The sequence below is a fragment of the Apium graveolens genome, chromosome 10 (genome assembly GCF_009905375.1).
Source record: "Apium graveolens cultivar Ventura chromosome 10, ASM990537v1, whole genome shotgun sequence".
In the NCBI taxonomy this organism is placed as follows: Eukaryota; Viridiplantae; Streptophyta; class Magnoliopsida; order Apiales; family Apiaceae; genus Apium; species Apium graveolens.
In genome coordinates, this window is record NC_133656.1 from 234,702,885 (window position 1) to 234,722,962 (window position 20,078).

At 31.3% G+C, this 20,078-nt stretch overlaps 1 pseudogene; it reads left to right on the plus strand.

The window, feature by feature from the left end:
• Positions 1-16,242: 16,242 nt before the first annotated feature.
• On the plus strand, positions 16,243-19,452 carry LOC141689462 (LEAF RUST 10 DISEASE-RESISTANCE LOCUS RECEPTOR-LIKE PROTEIN KINASE-like 2.1; annotated as a pseudogene).
• The last annotated feature ends 626 nt before the right edge of the window (positions 19,453-20,078 follow it).

A 20,078-nucleotide genomic window follows, 5' to 3' on the forward strand; every position in this document is an offset into this window, starting at 1 on the left:
TGATGACGATAATGACTTTGATGTGTCCTTTCCAGCTGAGTATCTGAACTCCATTAATATGCCATGTTTGTCCAAACACGAGTTGAAAGTAAAGGTTGAAGCCATTGTTATGTTGATGAGGAATTTAAATCAGATTATGGGTTTATGCAATGGTACACGTATGATAGTTACTGGATGCAAGAAAAACAGTATAGAATGTCAGATTCTCTGTGGATCTCAAGTTGGTACGAAACATCTAATTCCAAGAATTGATATGGTACCAACAGACACGAACTGGCCATTTGAATTTAAAAGAACACAATTTCCTATCCAAATATGTTTTGACATGACTGTGAACAAGAGCCAAGGACAATCATTGGACACGGTAGGATTGTATCTTCCTCGAGCTGTTTTCTCTCATGGTCAGTTATATGTTGCAATATCCCATGTTACATCTCCAGAATGACTACATATTCTTATTGATGATGATAATGGGAAAACCACCAATATTACATCAAACGTTGTGTTTGAAGAAGTTTTCTACAACCTTCCAAGAGTGTGATAGTTTTAGTGGCTACAAATATATTGTAATATTTGACCTTGAATATTTGTATTTGAAATCGTTATTTAATGGTATGCAATATGTTTGACAGTTAAATCTTTTTGTGTTTTTCTTGGACATTTTTTTATAGTATAAACAAATAATAAAAAAGAATGGCATGTAAATAATAATTCTTTATAATTTGTTCCCACTAATCCATATAGCTAACTTTATGCAAAATCAATCACATTGATCCTCATCGCATCAAGTAATTATATATCCAAGGAAAGGATATGTTTATGATTCAGTTATAGGCTGATTGGATATCTCTTGACAGCCCTTATGTCACGTATTAGTAGGGGAAAATCATTTCTGAAAGATATGTGTGTCGTGCACTTGATTCTACAGCATGTCATCAATTATCATTCTCGTTAATGTAGGGTAATGTACTACAAAAAGATTATCACGTCGGTGTTAAACTTTATGTCCAGTATCTCTATTAAGAAAAGAACATGTAAGCTCTCTCATCAGTCATGACTTTCAAACTATTATAATATATCATCACGTCTAATATAAATTCCAATTTCTATTCACAGAGACTTGCAGATATGGAATCCCTCATGTTTGAACACGTTTTAAGTCTTGACAAATCTAGGTCGGATTGGAAGATCAAGGCCATAGTGACAAGAATGTGGCCTACTGTATCTTCTGAATCAAACATAACGAAAGACTGGAATCTCATTCTTCTTGATGATGATGTAATTATCTAAGCTTTTGTTTTCGATAAATATTGATTATGTTTTACATATGGAGAATGGTATATTACAATTATAGTTTTCCACTTTTAAATATGTGCATAATTCTCATATCCGTGCATTTTCGTTTGCTGATACTTGGAAACTGATTGGAAAGAATGTTGTTGAAGGATATGTTTATATTATTGAAACGTTTACGGTTAGGGATGCGTCAGGAAATTTGAAGCCTGTTTCTACATACACCTCTATAAGATTTACAAATGCTACTACTTTCCAACCATGCACTGATGATCTTATGATTCCAAAATACAAATTTGAATTTATGGATTTGGGTGATTTGATGGAAGAAGCCAAAAAATATGGTCCCAAAGAGAATCCAGAATTTGCTATAGGTTACTTTTTATCAATATTAGTATGATTATTATTGCAATTAACATTTGTTATATTAGTTTTTAATGCAATCCATTATATTATATATTGTAGATATGATTGGAGTTGTTGAAGACTTTATGAGAGTAAGCAAAATCAACACAAAGTTTGGAGATAGAGATATCGTTCGTTTCAAAATTTGTGATGCAAGGTTATTATTTTAATTAAGTATATAAATTTAGAGCTCATTGTATGACGATACCAATTTTTGTACTTTACTCTATAAATAATGCATTGCTCACTTGATTATATTGTAGCAATAAGCTCAGGGTTGGTATATGGGGAGATATGGCGAAAGTTGTCACTGATCAATATGAGAAATATAGCCATGAGGAAAATGTTATTGTAATTCTGACAAGCGCAAAGCTGGGAACATACTACGGTTTGAACTTTAATATTTGTTGCTATATATTATTCTCGCTATTATGTTTACACATGGTTATAATAATTTACATTATATATAAATTACATATTGTTTGCAAACTCTAGATACGCTTCAAATCAGCAGTTTACCCTCCTCAAAAGTGTACTTCAATCTTGATGATGAGTGTGTTTATGAGATGAGAAACAGGTACAATCTTATAAACTTTTACTCCTTTTACATATTTAGTCAAGATTGAATATAATATGTACATCATATAATGTGTAGGCTTGAACTAGAAGGCTACAAGCCGTCAAAAGATGATGTTGATAATAGCTATGCTTTTACATTGGCCTCTTCTTACGAGTTTATAAATCTGAAGAAACTAATAGACAATGTTGCTGTCAGTGTTGAGGTAGTTTCAAATTTTACAGCAATGGTAGAGTAATTTATTTTGAAGGACATCCAATCTATTATGGTTTTTAACACTATGCTCTAAACTATGATTTGCAGAAGAAATTGTATTGTGGTTTCAAAATTGTTAAGGTGGAAGAAGGACATGTTTGGTTTTCATATTCATGTAGCAAATGTCATTTAGAAGTTGTTGAAGTTGGCCATAGGTTCAAATGCGGTAAATGTAATCGCACTTTTCCAGTGGCTGAGAAGAGGTACTGATATATACTAAATGATATAAACGTCCTTTGGGTTTATTCATTTTTTTTGTATCACGGAAAACCTAAAGTTATTATTGATTTGTCAGAGGTATGGAAAACATTTCATAAATGACTGTGATTTCATTTGTGGGAATATAGTTAAACAATACTGACTAAATTTACCTATTATAGTCATTTGATCAGGCTGAGAGTTCAAAGACACCAGGCTCTTGCAAATCCGTCAGTAAGAAGATAAAAATGGTAAATACCAATAATATTATTTCAGTTAATCTTTTATCAAAATTGTCTCTTACAATTTATGCTCTAATATTACAGGAGAAGTGATGATGTGCATCTTTTATCTGGCATGGATGCAACATTTGTGTTGGCAATCCAATTTCCTCAATTTTTAATTATTAAATTTCCTTATCACATTGAACTCTAAACTTGATTTGCTGATGTTGAAAGTTTGTTTTTCCTATTTGAATCAATGAAGAATGCATTTTGGTTTTTTTTGTCGTTTATTTCGTATTATTGTCAAATTGCGTTATTCATATTTAATACAATTGTAATGGGAACATCAAAGTTTAGTAAGCAGTTTTTAGTTATAACTGTTCCCAGTTAGTATTATAGTATAAGTATAACTGTTTTAAGTTAGTTTTTTCAAGTCACAAATTGGTAGCCATTCCCCAATAGTCACATCTTTCCATTGTATTTTGTATTTATAGAAGTGTGTCATTACATTTGAGATTAGTTATATTGTCAACCTTTGATTAAACCCAAAGAAACACGTAAATCATGGAACATGTTGAACGTGTATGACAATTCCCTGCTCAAGGTTGGATGAAGATAAATGTTCACAGTGAGTTTATTCAGAATGCTCCTAAAGGTCAGAATATAAATGGCATTGGCGTTGTTGTGAGAGATTCAAATGGCCTTCTTATTCGATGAACATATGGCACCATTCCAGGCTTAACTAATCTTAATAGTGCCTTATGGGCTGTTTTGATAGGAATGCGTAGAGCATTTCAAGACCAGTACGAACGTGTTATCATTGAGACTGATAATATCCAGGCTTACCGTGAATGTAAGTATTACAGAGAGGATGGAATAACACCACATACTAGGAGTACGTTCAGATATATCCTTTCACGTCTTAATGATCCTAACATTTGTTATGAAATTAATTTGGTACATCCTCAGAGGAACTCTGTTGCAAGACGTCTGACATCAATTGGTAGACAAAATCTGCATGATTTGCAGACATTGGACCGGCCTGTTGACAACATTCAAGAATTTCTTAATATGGATTTAGGTCTTGGCCCTCCACAAGCACGATTTTAGGATGTTGAGATTAATGACCCTGAACCTGTTCAAGATGGACAAGTTGTGAATTTCTAAGCATGTTCAATGGTTGGTGATTGTTCCTGTTAAGTATGTATATGTGAATATGTAACAAATTTGTACACTTTGGTTATATATATGAATGTAAATATTTATTATAATTGTGAAAAATGTATATTTGTAAAAGATAATGATTTGATGTTACATGCATTGTCCATCACTAAATTTGACCCACATCTATAAAGTTGTATCTTTCTTACTGACACGTTTATCAATTCGAGTCATGATTATGTTGATTTCCACAAAAATTGTTTTATTACTACAAGTCATAATGATGTAGTATTCCTTTCCAATAATCCAAACGACCCCATTGTTTCATTACATTTTTTTGAATTTACACATTTTTAAATAATTACAAAGTAGAGTAGGAAATGAAAAGGTTTTATTCACATTCAATGCAGTTAACTCCAGTATTTGGAATACATAAAGCATCTTATTTTTTCACAAACTTGCTCAGCTCCATGTGTGTTATCAATTACATATATAATAGTTGTAGCACGTTTCCTTTTTTCTAGACCTTATCACAGTCAGTTAAAATTCTAATTGTGCTTCATTGCCCAAAATACTCTCTTTAGTTCATCATGCCAAACTTTAACATTTTCACCGTCAATACTGACATTATGTCTATATTGTTTGGCTTCTTAATACACGATCTTGATAGCTTTCAAATGTTCGGAAAGTTTTTGATGGCCTACTATACCAAATCTAGCTGAATACAAGTTAAGGAGATGTTGCAGAAGCTCAACTGGGATGCTCTATACCAGTACCATAATCATTATCTAGAAGTTCGGCGTGACCAATTCCATGGTTTCATTCTTTTTGCCATTTATCAGGAAGTTGAGCAAGCTATGTTTTATAACTCGGTTTGAATGCTTTTCATGCGCAACAATGTGGATCATAATCTTGAAACTCTCTCTTTTCTCTCCATTAATCATTTCCCATCTTATTTTAGTTATGTGTTTTTTAGAACAATTTACAGACCATATGAAAGAGATCAGGTTGTTGAAGAAATGTCTCATATTCTTACAATGCTTGATCTTAAATCGAAGTTATTAGACATTGTTCATTTGCTTGAAGATATATACTGGAACATAACGGACGTAGATAATCTGCTTCCTGTTACTAAATTTTGTCCAAATGCAATAAATAAAGACCCGATCAACAGGACTGAAGGGAATCCTTTTGGTGAAGAGCTTTGGTATTCACTTTGTGAGTTGACTGTTAAGGAGAAGTACAGTGAATAAGGTGATTTCTATCATGCACGCTTAACCATGTCACATATCTGGAATTCAAGTTGTGGTCATTGCAAAGTGTAGCTACTTTTGTTCAAAATTTTGCTGGGTGATGTAAGTGATTGATGTGTTGCACTTTTATTTGATTTTAGTACAAAATTAAAACTTTTGGTAGTTGAACTTATGTTATTTCTAGCCTTGATAATGAATGCACTATTGTTGTTCTTTCCTTTTGTTTAAAGTTACATGACAATGATTTGTAATATATATGTTTTGAACATGGAAATGACATTATTGTGGTATATAGTCCAAGTTAGATTGTATGACACAATCTTTTGTTACAAAAAATAAGAATATGATATATACAGAAATTATATAAGTAAAGATTTTGTGATGTCATTTCCACAATTAAAATATTGACCAGACTACATAATTTGCCCATTTTTTGGAGAACTTGGGATTATGCCATACTAACATAACCTTAAAGTTGTTTGACGTGGTTAGTTGGAAATCTTCATTAACTAAAAGTATCCCTAATTTGTAGCTAATGATGTACCAAAACAATACCAAACCCATATTAGTGTCTAACAAATCAAGTGTAACTGAACATATTTAAAATATACAAAGGCTGAATTTTTATGCCATGAATTTATGGTATGATTAGGTAAGTACCTTAATTGAAGCATGGAAGAAATCAGTACATATGCCCAATGGCGTGTGTACCCAATAGTTATCACATAATTTTTAAATCCAGTAATAGCCAATTATACAAATCCCATTATGTACGCATTGCGTCTACGAATTAAATCCATGCCACAACAATTGGCTAAAGTATGAACATTACATGTCTTGAAACCGAGAGCATAAGTTACAAACATTATAAAAGTAGCATAAATGCAAGCATAGTAATGAGATGTATTCAGACCAATTCATCTTCATTGCATTATCCCTGAAGTGTTTCCTGGTCATTCTCTTCATCAAGAGAAACATCATTTCAAGATTTAGATGTGTGTGAAAGAATGAAGTCAAACAATCATGTTTTAATCAAGTAAAAAGAAGTTATGTAAGGTAAGCAATTATTATCAATTAATATGACCATATTGTATTACAATTTTGTTATTAGTAGAGTTCTCACCAGCCTCTGGGGTCTGATCTTCAAACAACTTCTGCACTCCATCTTTGTCAAAAATGAAAGCATCAAACCGACCAGCTTCCCAGTTTGTGAACACTATAAAATCTCCCATGTTGAGGCTAAGTTTTGCTGGAATTTTATATAGACCAAAGAACCACTTCTCATAATCACAAAAATAACCTGTAAACATTGTATCCAAAGGGAAACAGTAGAGAACAACTTCTGGGATATGCTTGCCATATCGTGCCACAAAAGGATGTGGAATATCCTGCAATAGGAGTTAGATCATATTACTCCTATGTTTTTATATTTTATAAAAAATAACACATGTGCATAACATATTACAAGTTAATGAAAAAATAACTTACAACTATGTCATCATAGATTGTTTTCTCAGTAGCTTCAACTAGAATTTTAACTCCAGCTCCAGCAACATTGGTTGATCATGTGTATAAATAGTATAATAACGATCATGACTTAAGATCGGCTTTCCAATGTTCAACCAAATATTGAAGAGCAGAAGACAATATTTCCTCTCTTTGCCGCATAGAGATTTGGATCTTCAGGCTTGACATAGTTTATCTCACATCCAGTCTTATCAAATATGTGACCCTAGTAATTTCCTTTAGATTCAAAATAGAGAAGAAGCTTACAAGCACTTCCTTTTGTGTAAACTTGGATGAGTTCCCCAAGTACAATTAGGCTGCCACTCTTATTATCATAAGTGAAATCTAGCTTCTCGCCATTTGGTAGCATTATGTGTCCAGTAACAACAAGTTTGCCACCATATTGACTAACAATAGTGGCTGGTAATTTCTGTAACCGTAAATAAAGAGCCTTTCAATAATTCAATTAACAAGCACGATCACATATTCACATAAAATATAAATTATTTACCAATTCAAGCATAGTTGGATCAAACGGAACTATGAATGATGGAATCTTCACAGGGTCAAAGGTAGTATGCTGCGTTTGAATAATAAAAATAGTTATTATTAGCAACTACATATATAGTATAATATTCCAATTAGTAAAACATGCCCAGTTCAACAAAACTCAGTTCAATGAATGGCTAAGTCCATGCAGTCATAGGGGATACGATTAAAAATCAAAAAACCAGACTCAACATTGTTTAATGACTGTCCCGGCACATAACAGATTTAGACAAAAATCACAACACACCCTTCCAGACAAAACGGATTGTGACTATCAACCAGGTACTTAAAATATTCACATGGTTTTTTGCACCATGTAAGTCAATATACAGATGGCAATACCTTTTCATTGCAACATAAAGGATTAGAAATCAATATACCTATGTGCAATATGCTAATGATCGTCCCAACACATAACCAACTATCCCAAGATCACAACATACACTTCGACCCAAAATGGTTTGATTGTATAAACCACATACTTAAACACTTTACAATGATTTTGCAACATATAAGTTAACATATAATATGACAATACTGTATACAAAAATACCCAATATGAATCAATACACAATCTTTTCATCAGATTACAATGACAAATCTATTTAATGTTAATAACTAATTTCATAGCACCATGAATGTAGACTATTCAGAATACTTATATGTAAACAAAGATGTGCAAGATTGATCAAATCAAATTCAATTAACACAAAACGGAGATTTATCTACATTCATCACATTACTAATTGAATGACAGAGTATACATATCTCAATGAGTTGAGTAGAATGATAAAAATCAAAAGTCCCCTGACAATTGTCTGTGCTGGGTTTGGAGTTTTGTTCGATATTAGTATTGATGGGAATGGTCTTTTGCTTGGAGTTCATAAAATTTACATTATAATGGAATTGCCCGATTAAATAAAAAATAAGGAGAAAAAGTAGAAATGGATAAATCTCTTTGATCGGACGTTTCTCTAAAAGAACGCTTAAAAGAAAGTAGGCGAGCAATTGAAAGACAAGGAAAAACGCCCATTGGGCGAGTCCTCTGTCCAATGAATAAAAAAGCAAAATTGAAAAGGGAAGTATATTAAAGGGTTTATTTTGATCAAGTGAACAAAAGTCAATCAACACGGTTCTCTATGTGTAATTACAATAAGTGCTTATTTAATGGAAAAGATGTAATAAAATTTACATGTTAGGTACATAATTATGAATATTAAGTAAGATTACATATTTTAAGTATGCATTCAAATTATGTATTTGAAAAAATGTTTAAATTTTACAAACTTACAATCGAGAAGAATACTAAGTTATTATTTTTCCAATATTAAAATTTAAGTTAAAAAATATTATGCCGCAGTTTTAACAGAATTGTACTATAGAATAATTTTGAATAATTTTCAAGAAGTTTATTTGTCTGAATATGCCCTGAATACGGATTATAAAATTACTATTTATATTATTAAAATACACATCACTAATAAATTTTGATTTTAATAGATTATGTGTCATTTTTTTACATGTTCTCTCATATCTTCATGTATGAGCATTCAATAGTTTAAAAAAAGTATTTGGTATCTTTTGTAAATCTTTGGAGGTGTATTATATATGTTATTGTAATAAGATATTTTGTAATTGTAATTTGAATAAAAATAATAATAGGCTTATAGACTTATTATATTTATGTCTAAAATTTTGACAAAGAAAGTAATTCGAACAATCGTTATCAAATGTCTATTAAATATTAAACATCTCAACTACAGAATATAATAAATATATTTATTATTGATTGTATTGTATTAATTTTTTAACCCTATGGTAAAGGATTAAAATTAAAAAAAACATTTATTTTTGAAACATTAAGACTTATTCGAGCTAATTTATTTTAAAATATTTTCTTATGAACGTTTAGTTTTGTATTTTACGCCATAATATCATCAGAGGTGAAAATGTCTAATAACCGTTGTATTTAATAGATTATGTGTTATTTTGTAATCCATGTTTAGTCATCTTCTAATGATAAAGTTGCAATAGATATTCCATTTGTTGTTCCAATTTTTTTTCACATTCATACAATTTGGAAGATAATTCAATATAACATAAACTATTGCAATACCATATTTGATGAGAATAAATGTTTGCATTGATCAAGATAATATCATCACACTTATTCCTACCGAATCGAGATAATTAATTTCAAATTATATTCTTTTGAGGTTTTAAAATTGCTTATGTAGGAAATGATTACTGTAAGTATAATTTGTTAAAATAGATTAACAAATAGTTTTTCATTATTAATGTACCAATCCAATTTAGGTGTAGGGAAATGATAACACCCATGAAATAATTAATGTACAAACTTACATTTGAGAAGAATATTTGTTATTATTTTTCCAATAAAAAAATTTAATTTGTAAAATATTATGCCAAAGTTTGAACATAATAGTACTACAAATTATTTTTCCTATATTTCAAATAGTTTATTTGTCCGAATATGTCGTACGCTGGATTATAAATATTACTATTTATCTGTGATAATTAATTTCTAAATAGTTTTGCATGAGGTTTTATATTAGCCAATTCACGCTAATATATCATCAAAATACACAACACTACTAACGATTGATTTTAATAGAGTGTGTGTCATGTTTTTATACATGTTCTCTCATATCTCCATGTAAAATTTGTAATAGTTTCCAAAATACATTTGGTATCTGATAAGATTTTTTGGACCTGTATTAAATATCTTATTGCAATAAGATGCTTTGTAATTGTAATTGGAATACAAATAATAGTAGACTTATAGAGAAAATAGATTTTTCAGAAAAGGTTTGACGAACAAAGTAATTCGAACAATTGTTATCAAATATTGGGTAAATATTAAATATCTCAACTACAGAAAAGAATAAATGTCTTTATTATTTATTGTAGTGTATTATTTTTTAACCGCATGCTACAGTCTTAAAAAAAACTATATGACATTTTCAAACATTAAGACTTATTTCTACTAATTTTTTTAAAATTTAGTTCTTGTGAACTTTTATATTTCTATTTTACGCCATAATATCATCATAATTAAAATTAATAATAACCATAGTTCGTCATAATTAACGTACGAATCGAGTTTTTTATGTACGAAAATGATAATTCCCATGAAATAATTTACGTGAATATTGTATAAGACAATTTAACCTAAATTTAAGGTCATGTTGATACCACGTTAACTTACTAAAATTATTTGCAGAATATTGCATTTGTAATGGAGAAGTAAAATCCTAACAAACTCTTATCTAAAGATCACGCCAACTATGTTAACATCAATCATGTACCTAAATCCATGGCTGACGTACTAATCCTCATACATATATATATATATATATATATATATATATAGTTTTCATGTGTAATATGAATATCATAAAGTAATAACCCTTTAAGAAAAATTTGTTGTTAGTTAACCTTTTGTGATTGCTGCCATGGAAGACAACCTTGCATTGGTTAATAACACTGGGACTGATTGGAGGGTTCGTGTATGTATTACTAGGACGTGGCCTTCATTTTCGCGCATTCAACAATTCCGAGGTGTTAATCTAATTGTGCTTGATTCAGAGGTAATGTATTGCGCTTTGTGTAGTAGTAGTATATGATTATTGTTTGTATAGAAGAGTTTCCAATGAGCTTTTGTTATACAGGATTGTCATGTCTTTGCATTTGTAAATCGTGTGATTTGGCATGATGTTAGCAATATCATACTTGAAGGAAACATATATGATATTCACAATTTTGTAGTAATGGAGCCTACAGGACTTATGAGGCATGTATCTACTGATAAGATAATTGTTTTTCACATGATACCATTGTCCATCCTATTCCGTTTGAAGTAAATACCATTCCAAGGCACAAGTTTGAGCTTAAAACCATTTCTGAGATTTCTGATCTTGCAATGTCACTCTCTCAACATGTGCCTCCTGTACATGCTATAGGTATTTTTGAATATTATCACAGATTTCTTTTTAATTGAATTCATGATTGAAAAAGCTAAATAGTAACTGTTTTGTAGATATTGTTGGCATGCCTCAGAATATTGATCCAATAAAGCAAGTTTATACACGATTTGGTGAGAAAAAGTTTCTTCGATTTGAGTTATTTGATGGCAGGTAAGACCATCATTTCAGTAATAAATGTAGTGTCGATCAGTGTTGAACAATGTTTATCTGATAGTCTCATTATCTTTCTTTCCATTTCAGCAACGTGGTTAAGATTTTTGCTTGGGATGAATTTATTGTTGATGTAGCAAATGCACTTCAGGGATATGTTGGATATCCTCCAATAGTTATCTTGACAACCATGAGGCCACTAATCCACAATGGTTCCATTTTCTTCTAATCTACATATCTTTACTACAAAATATAATAGTTTTTCATGGTGTCAACTAAAGCTTATCGCTGAATTGCTTCTAACAGGTTCACTGCAGATAAGAAGTTCATCATGTTCGCGGATTTATTTCAATATTAATCATCCTGCTATTGAAGTGTTGAGGCAAATGTATCAACACTCTTTTAGAGATGTTAATTATTACTATATATGCGACATTAACAATAATTTGAGAGGTATAAACTCTAATGAACATTCTTTGCACTATTGTGCTTACATGATACTTGCTGGATTGGTCTAAATAAACGACTATTCGCGTGAAGTTTTACATATGGCATTGCAATATTTTATATTTGCTATTTTGCATTATAAAAGCTTAATATGAATTTAAAGAGGATTGTTTTGAAACTTAAGTATTTAGCCAATCTTTCTTTTCTGAATATTGAGTTGTATGGATGTTTTATTCATCTGTTATATGTCATTGCCAACTTTAATGTTTTCTTATGACATGTTACAAATGTGTAAACCATCCATGTTGTTATGTAGCCATGATTTAAGTGGAAATCCAATAAAGCAATGATCTTACCATGAAACAATATGTAATCCAACAATGATATCATTTGATTATAAATAACAACAATGTTCACTTTGATCCAATAATGTTACAAACACTGTTTCCAGAATAACAACTCTGTTACTAATTTATACTTAACCTGATTATAGAATAACATACTAACATTCTTCTAATAATCAAATAAAGTTTTCATCATATATTGCGACTATAATCATCCATTAATATGCGAATTCTACCAATTGATTCAATCAACTTATCAGCCTGAGCATTGAAATTAGCAAGATGTTCCTTCCACCCATCGTCAAACTTTTGAAAGGCACTCATCATTTCTGCAGCAGTCAATTTCAAGGTTGTCTCATGCCCACGCAGAGATGAAGACGTATCACTTAGGAATTTTGGTTGATTTTTCATATATGATGCTGGTATTTCTTCATTGCTTTGAGATGATTCTCCACGCTTTTTTCTTGATCCATTCTGTAAAATATCTTCTATGTTGTTGTAAAGGAGATATGTAAAATTAATAAAGACAATTACCAAGCATTAGTAAAACATTAAAAGATATTAACATGTACACAATACTTGATCTGTTCTTTCAGGCCAACCGAGCGAGCAAACAAATCTGTTTGCCTACTTTCCATGGATGCATACAACTCCGAGAAGAAAATATTTACGTCTTCCAAATCAGTGTTGAAATCCGCGCAAGTGACAGCCAATGTCTGCAACTCCTGCATTGCCACATTTTGCATCCCTGACCATCGTTTCCTCTTTGCATTGGATGAAGCCATTTCTGATCCGCCAATAATAGTTTTTCCTCTGTGTTTGTTTGTATGTTTGAGGTGAGTATAATAACCCTTTTATAAGCACATAAAATGTAGCAGTTTCCATGTTGTAGAATGTGCAGTTAAGTAACTGCAAGTTAGTTACCATAAAATATGGTAAGTGCAGGTAACTTCCACCACATTTAGCAGCAAAAAGTCATGTCCAAAATCTCTTATTACCTCTTCTAAAAAGTAGTTGCCACATATGTATAATTCTTTTGTTCTCAAGTATTACTTCTACCATGCTTAGATGGTAAACGTTGTTTATAAGCATCTTCATATGCACATATTGCAGGAAAACATTGTGACATTATGACATGTAAATGCTGCAACAAAAGTAAAAGGATGTGAATATTGATCAGTTTGGTTGCTCACATTGAACAGTTTGGTTCCTCAACTGTGACCTTGCTCAGTTTGCTACATTGCTGCAAACATTGATCAATTTTGTTGCTCCAGATGTAAACTTAATTACCCAGTCATGCATATGAGGTTCTAGACTTATGGTAGAAAAAATAACTATGACTGCTTGCATTCTTTTGTAACCTTAATAGTTTATTGCTTGGTTCTTGGAGTAGATTCAAGTGAAAACTTTACTTTTTTCCTTTATTATCAAGCTAGAAAGATATTTTTTTCAAATAGGTTTTCACGTTAACGTAATATAGATTATTTTTGTTATACGAGTGAAAGATGATGAATATTCTATTTTATGTTACCACAAGTGTTAAAAAAATAGTTTTATTTTGTGCTTTGGACATCAAATAATCATATTGTTATGTTTAAAATTATTTGTTTACATACGTTTGAAATTTCGTAAACATATTTAACTCCTTGCCGTTGTTTACAATTTATATTCTTCAAGTATTTTTCCAAATCCTATAAAAAAATAAAGATTTTGTGTTTTACACATCAAATAAGACTATTATTATGTTTTATATTAATGATTTACATACATTTGACAAATATTTAATAACTTGCAGGTGTTTATACTTTATAGATGTACATAATGTGCCGTAATCTAAAAATTAATGCGACTGGTATATTGTATTCTCAATTTATTTTATTTTGTTTTCCACTATAACTATAACAAGTAATAATGATTGTTGTGTAATTTTAACCTCTTTAATTTGAACTGATAAAATATTTTTGTTAATTGAATTGTGGCTACAAGCGTACTGCAATCGTTATTGTTATAGTAGTATGTTATAAATTTTATGTAATCCCTACAACACAACTTTCAACAAAATTTCAAAAATGAATAACAAACATATATGTAAACATTTTATTACTTTGAATTCATCGTAAAAATTGAAAATTGTAGAGATTTTTGATAGCACGCGTAGCGCGCGGGCAAATACCCTAGTAATAGTTAGAAAGCCAACAAGAATGGTTAATAATATAATATATATTTTAATTTATATGTAGTGAAAATTTATTTACTCTGTTAGAATTTATATTATTCCCTGCGTTTCAACGCCTTTCTTTCTTGTTGAGTTATTCACATTTGTTAAATTAGCTTCTTATTCTTTTTCAATATTAGAGAATTCACAATCGCTATTTTTTGGGTGTGTACGGGTAAACCCCAAGAGCTCACGCAATAACCTGCAAATCAAGTGAATTAAGATAAATTGAAATTAGCTTATATTTTTTTTTATAATGAAAAACCCGCAACTGCTATTTTTCGGGTGCGTACCGGATAAAACCCAGGGAATCACAAAATAGTCTGCAAAACACATGAATCAAGATAAACATCACTTAAGTGACCGATTTTGGTTCAGGAGATATAATCATAAATTCTCCTTTTCATGAGATTTAAACCCGTGACGAATATGATATTTATACCCTATTTAATTAACTGAAACAACCATTACTTGCATATTTTTTCACTAATTTCAATAGTTTGCAACTAATTATCTGTTTTTTCTACTCTTTCATTCATTTTCAATACCCTTCCTCTTCTATTTACTTTTCTTAGTCAGAGATGTATTTATTTCAGATTTTAAATGATCGATAATAATTTAAAATTTTAAATTTTTTTGTTGATTTTAATTATATGTGAACTTTAACGGAGTCGATAAATAAGTATCGCAGAGTCCTAATATTTTGTGAAAATTTACGGAAATTTTTCAAAATCTAATGTATTTAAAAGAGATTTCAAAATATTAAAAATATACTAACAGTTTCACAAAAATTCATCACTTTTTCAAAAAAATAAATAAATTCACGGGCTTCTGAATAGTATCAGATTTTGCAGATTTGAAAAGACTTTTCACAATATCTATTAAATATCACTGGTTTTTTTTTAATTCAAGTTGAATACTTTTGATTTGAATAATCCAATATATTTTTTTTAAATTCTGACCGAATATACCACTTTAAGTATAATAATTGGTGGGATGGAGCGAATATATCCTAAATAAAAACTATTCAAAAATTTAAAATTACTTAGAGATGGTAGGAAAAGGAATTTTGTAAACATGATAAGTGCGGAAATCTTAAAATAAGTAATTTATGATTTAAAATGAATAAAAGATTTATAAGTAATAATAGATGAATAATTATAAATTAAATAAATGTTTGGTTGAATGTCAGATTTTTTTTACTTAACTGAGCTAAAATAAATAATTTTTAAATATAATTATCTTAATTCGTAAATTTTAAATTAGAAAGATATGTAAAAACTTAAATTTTAAAACAGAAGTTAATAAAGAAACAAAAAATCATAATAGGTGGAGAAAAAGTACGTTAACATTCAACTTATAAAATTCAACTTATAAAATTCAACTTATCAATTTATAAGTTATAAATTCAATTATAGGGTCGACAAACAGTTCGTCAATAACCATAAGTACTTACGGAATAAAGCTGCTTATTTGATGGGTGTGAAACAGACCCAAAATTTAGGCAGACATCAGTGACTTCTTCATTGCTCAAGTTTAGAACAAGTCAACAAACTAGATTCTCCAAGATTGCATGTTTGAATTTCGACTAATCTACTTCACATTATCACTTACCTATTACATGTTTGTTTATTTATCATTTTCTGAAATATGTTCTCCTCAGAAATTTGTTGGAAGCCAGTAATTTCAAGTCTTGTATCAGGCATAGTTTGACTAAAAAAAGTTGCAGAGTCAAGTAATAGTTCACACACAAAAAAAAAATTGCAGTCTCAAATTAATAGTTCAAACTTCTTGTCAGCGTGCATTCAAGAACGATGATGTGTTTCAATTTCTTCGTCTTCATGTTCATAATCTCTGGTTTGCATTACATCCCCATTTCTACTTGTCAAGTTGATGTACTATATAAGTTCTGTGCTAGACGTTTCCAGTGTGGAAACTTTATAACTGTTGACTACCCTTTCTGGGGAGGTGATCGGCCTCCACACTGCGGCCATCCTGATTTTCGAATAGATTGCCAGGGTGATGTTTCTCTCATAACTTTACGATCAATGCAATATCGAGTTCTTGGAGTTGATACTGGATTGCAACTTATCACCCTAGCTAGACAGGACTTGTGGAATAATACCTGCCCAATTTTTAAAGACAACACAGACTTGGATTATGGACTTTTCAGGCATGCTCCTGGGGATGAGAACCTGACATTGTCTTATGATTGCCCTGTAGTCCCAGGTCAACAGGATGTGTACCAGTTTAATTGCACACAGAATGGAATAATAAGTGACAGTTTTTTCTTCACGCGAGCTGCTGCTTCACGTACACAAAATATACCACAGTTACCCTGCAGAGAAACAATTACTGTTCCAATCAATCAAACATCAGTTCAGCTGTTAACAAATTATAGCTCCTCGGAAAATGACTTAAGGGAAGCTCTTAATGCTGGTTTTGGATTAATATGGGAAGCAAATGACACGAGTTGTAACGAATGCAGTCGATCAGGTGGCAGATGCGGCTATAACTCAAGTACCTCGTCCTTTGCTTGTTATTGTTATGATCGGCCTTATCCTTCTCTCTGCAATGTAACTGACTCGGGTATTGGTAAGTCCTTTTCTCTAATTTGTACCTTTTACTTATTAGTTGCAAATAAAAATGATTCAGGAAGAAGTTGTGCTATATTTTCATCTCGATTTATAAATTTTTAGCAATCTGATTTTGCATAAACAGAGCAAATGACTACCCTCACCCCCTCTGTCATGAAAAAATTTAATCATCAGTTCCTGACATCCTGTCCAAGTAAAAAAAGAACCATGTAACCCGCAATTACAAGTATGAAAACAATCGTATTAGTAATTGTACTGAGTATGAGTATAGTTTAGAAGTTCCCTGAAATCGCGAATACAAAAACTAAAAACCGAAAAAATTGTTCGAGGCACGTGAGCACCACGCTATCTTTAAAACAGATAAGCCCCTTACATGTGTGCTTGAAGGTGTTGCGGCTTCCGTCTCCCGGGATACAACGAACAAAGGTAGTTTTCAGCACTACAAGACCCGCCTTCCAAGAGCCGAACCAATAAAACTTTCTATCTCACAGAAAATAAGAACCTAAAACTCTAAAAGAATGCAAGAAAATCAGATTTGTATGATTTTTTGTTTGTGTCAACCAATGAGGCAAGGCCTCTTTTGATAGAGAAAAGAAATGTAACTTATCAATTCAAATTCATTTTGTAACCTCCAAATTAATGATCAAATAAAATCATCACATTAATATAAGAGTTACAAAAATATTAAATTTCATAAGTTACAAATCAAACAAAATAAATACAAATAAATTTTATTCAAATATTTTCCAACAGTAATTTCAGTTGATAAAGCTGCCAAGTTGAATTTATTTTCAGTAAAGCTTCTGCTAATGTTGTATGCTGTGTTTCTGCAGGTCATGGTAACAATAGTAAATTACAAATATCTAAGATACTAGGAACAGGTAATAGATTTATCTTTGACACTATTCTGTTTGTGTTCCTCTCATCACCCTGGTTACATAAAGGCATTAATTAACCTTGAATTGCTTTTATAGTGCTTGCTGTAGTAGGTTTTGTAATTGGATGCTTAGTAATCTTTGCATACAAGAAACAGAAGAAATTAAGGACCATGGAAGGAGAACAATTTAGCAACCAAAACGCTGAAGAATTTGTGCGGAACTATGAAGCTCTGACCACACTGCGATACAGCTACTCAGACATTAAGAAAATGACCAATTCATTTAAAGAAAAATTAGGCCAAGGAGGTTATGGTGGTAGAGTTTACAAAGGTAAAATTGCGAATGGGAGACTTGTTGCTGTAAAAGTCTTGAATGAAACACAGGGGAAAGGGGAGGAGTTCATAAATGAAGTTGCAAGCATCAGTAGAACTTCTCATGTCAATGTTGTAACTCTTTTGGGGTTCTGCTTTGAACGGAACAACCAAGCACTAATCTATGAATTCATGCCTAACAAGTCTTTAGACAAGTTCCTATGTGATGATCACTATCAGAGATCTCCTGATTCAAGCCAACTTTTGGACAGTAATATATTATACAAAATCACAGTTGGGATAGCTCGGGGTCTAGAGTACCTACATCGCGGTTGCAACACAAGGATAGTTCATTTTGATATTAAACCTCAAAATATTCTTTTGGATGAAGATTTTTGTCCTAAGATATCTGATTTTGGACTTGCTAAATTATGCAAGAAAAAATAGAGCATTATATCAATTTTAGGCGCGAGAGGGACTGCTGGTTATATTGCTCCAGAAGTTTTTAGTAGGAATTTTGGCGCGGTGTCTCACAAGTCTGATGTCTATAGCTTTGGGATGATGGTTCTTGAAATGGCAGGAGCAAGCAAAAATAACAAATCTGCAGTTGCCCATTCAAGTGAATCATATTTTCCAGACAAGATATACGAGAATCTGGAAAATGACTCGTATCTAGATAATGTTAGTCTGGAAAATAATGAAGAGGAAAGAAACACAAGGAGAAAAAGGATATTGGTTGGGTTGTGGTGCATTCAAACTATTCCAGCAGATAGGCCATCAATGAGTAAAGTAGTAGAGATGTTGGAAGGAAGCGTCCAGTCCTTGCAAGTCCCACCTAAACCTTTGCTTCACATTCCAACAATGTCTGCACAGGATTCTTACATATCTCTTCAATTAAGGTCGGACAACGACACTGAAGCTACGGATGCTACGAGTTTATAAGACTACTAGTCTCCATGCTCTGGTTCCGGAACTACATTAGCCTTTTTCTTGTAATCATTTCAGAGACTAGACAATGTTATACAGTTAATGTACTCAAATGAAAATTGCAGATTTTTTCCCTCTAATCTCGCTAATTTCTCTGATCAGCTGTCTCATGCCAAGTTCTACATAAGGTTACACAAATAGTCCTGTTCGCCTTCAAATCAGAGAGCGACAAATTAAAACAAGAGTAAAACAGATATCAGGGATTTGCACACTGCAATGAAGGAACTGCTGAGAAAATCTAACAAAAACTCTGCGTAAAATATTTTTTTAATAAAAATACCATAGTTAAGATAATTTTGTTTTCCGATGATTTTTATCAGCATGTGATAAATTAAAGGGATTTTTACATAAATACCCAAGTTGCAGAAAATATTTGCAAAAATACAACCTCGTAAGCAAATGTTTCAACCTCATATGCAACCTCGTATGCAACCCGCGTCCGTATTTTTGCAAATATTTTCATAAAAAGTGGTATTTTTGGTAAATTCCCTAAATTAAATAGAGGATTATGATTAGAACCTACAAAGAAACTTGATCAAATATTTGACTACTTCGATGGCTTCCTGCAGACATTTCTTAAGTTAATACTTAAATCATAAGCTTTAACTACACGGTTCTCTACTTCCCCACGTCTATCTCACATTAACATTCCTAGAAGGCTCTTCTTAGGGTAAATCCTGTAAGCTATATATACAGATCGCACATCTCGTACATGTTCAAT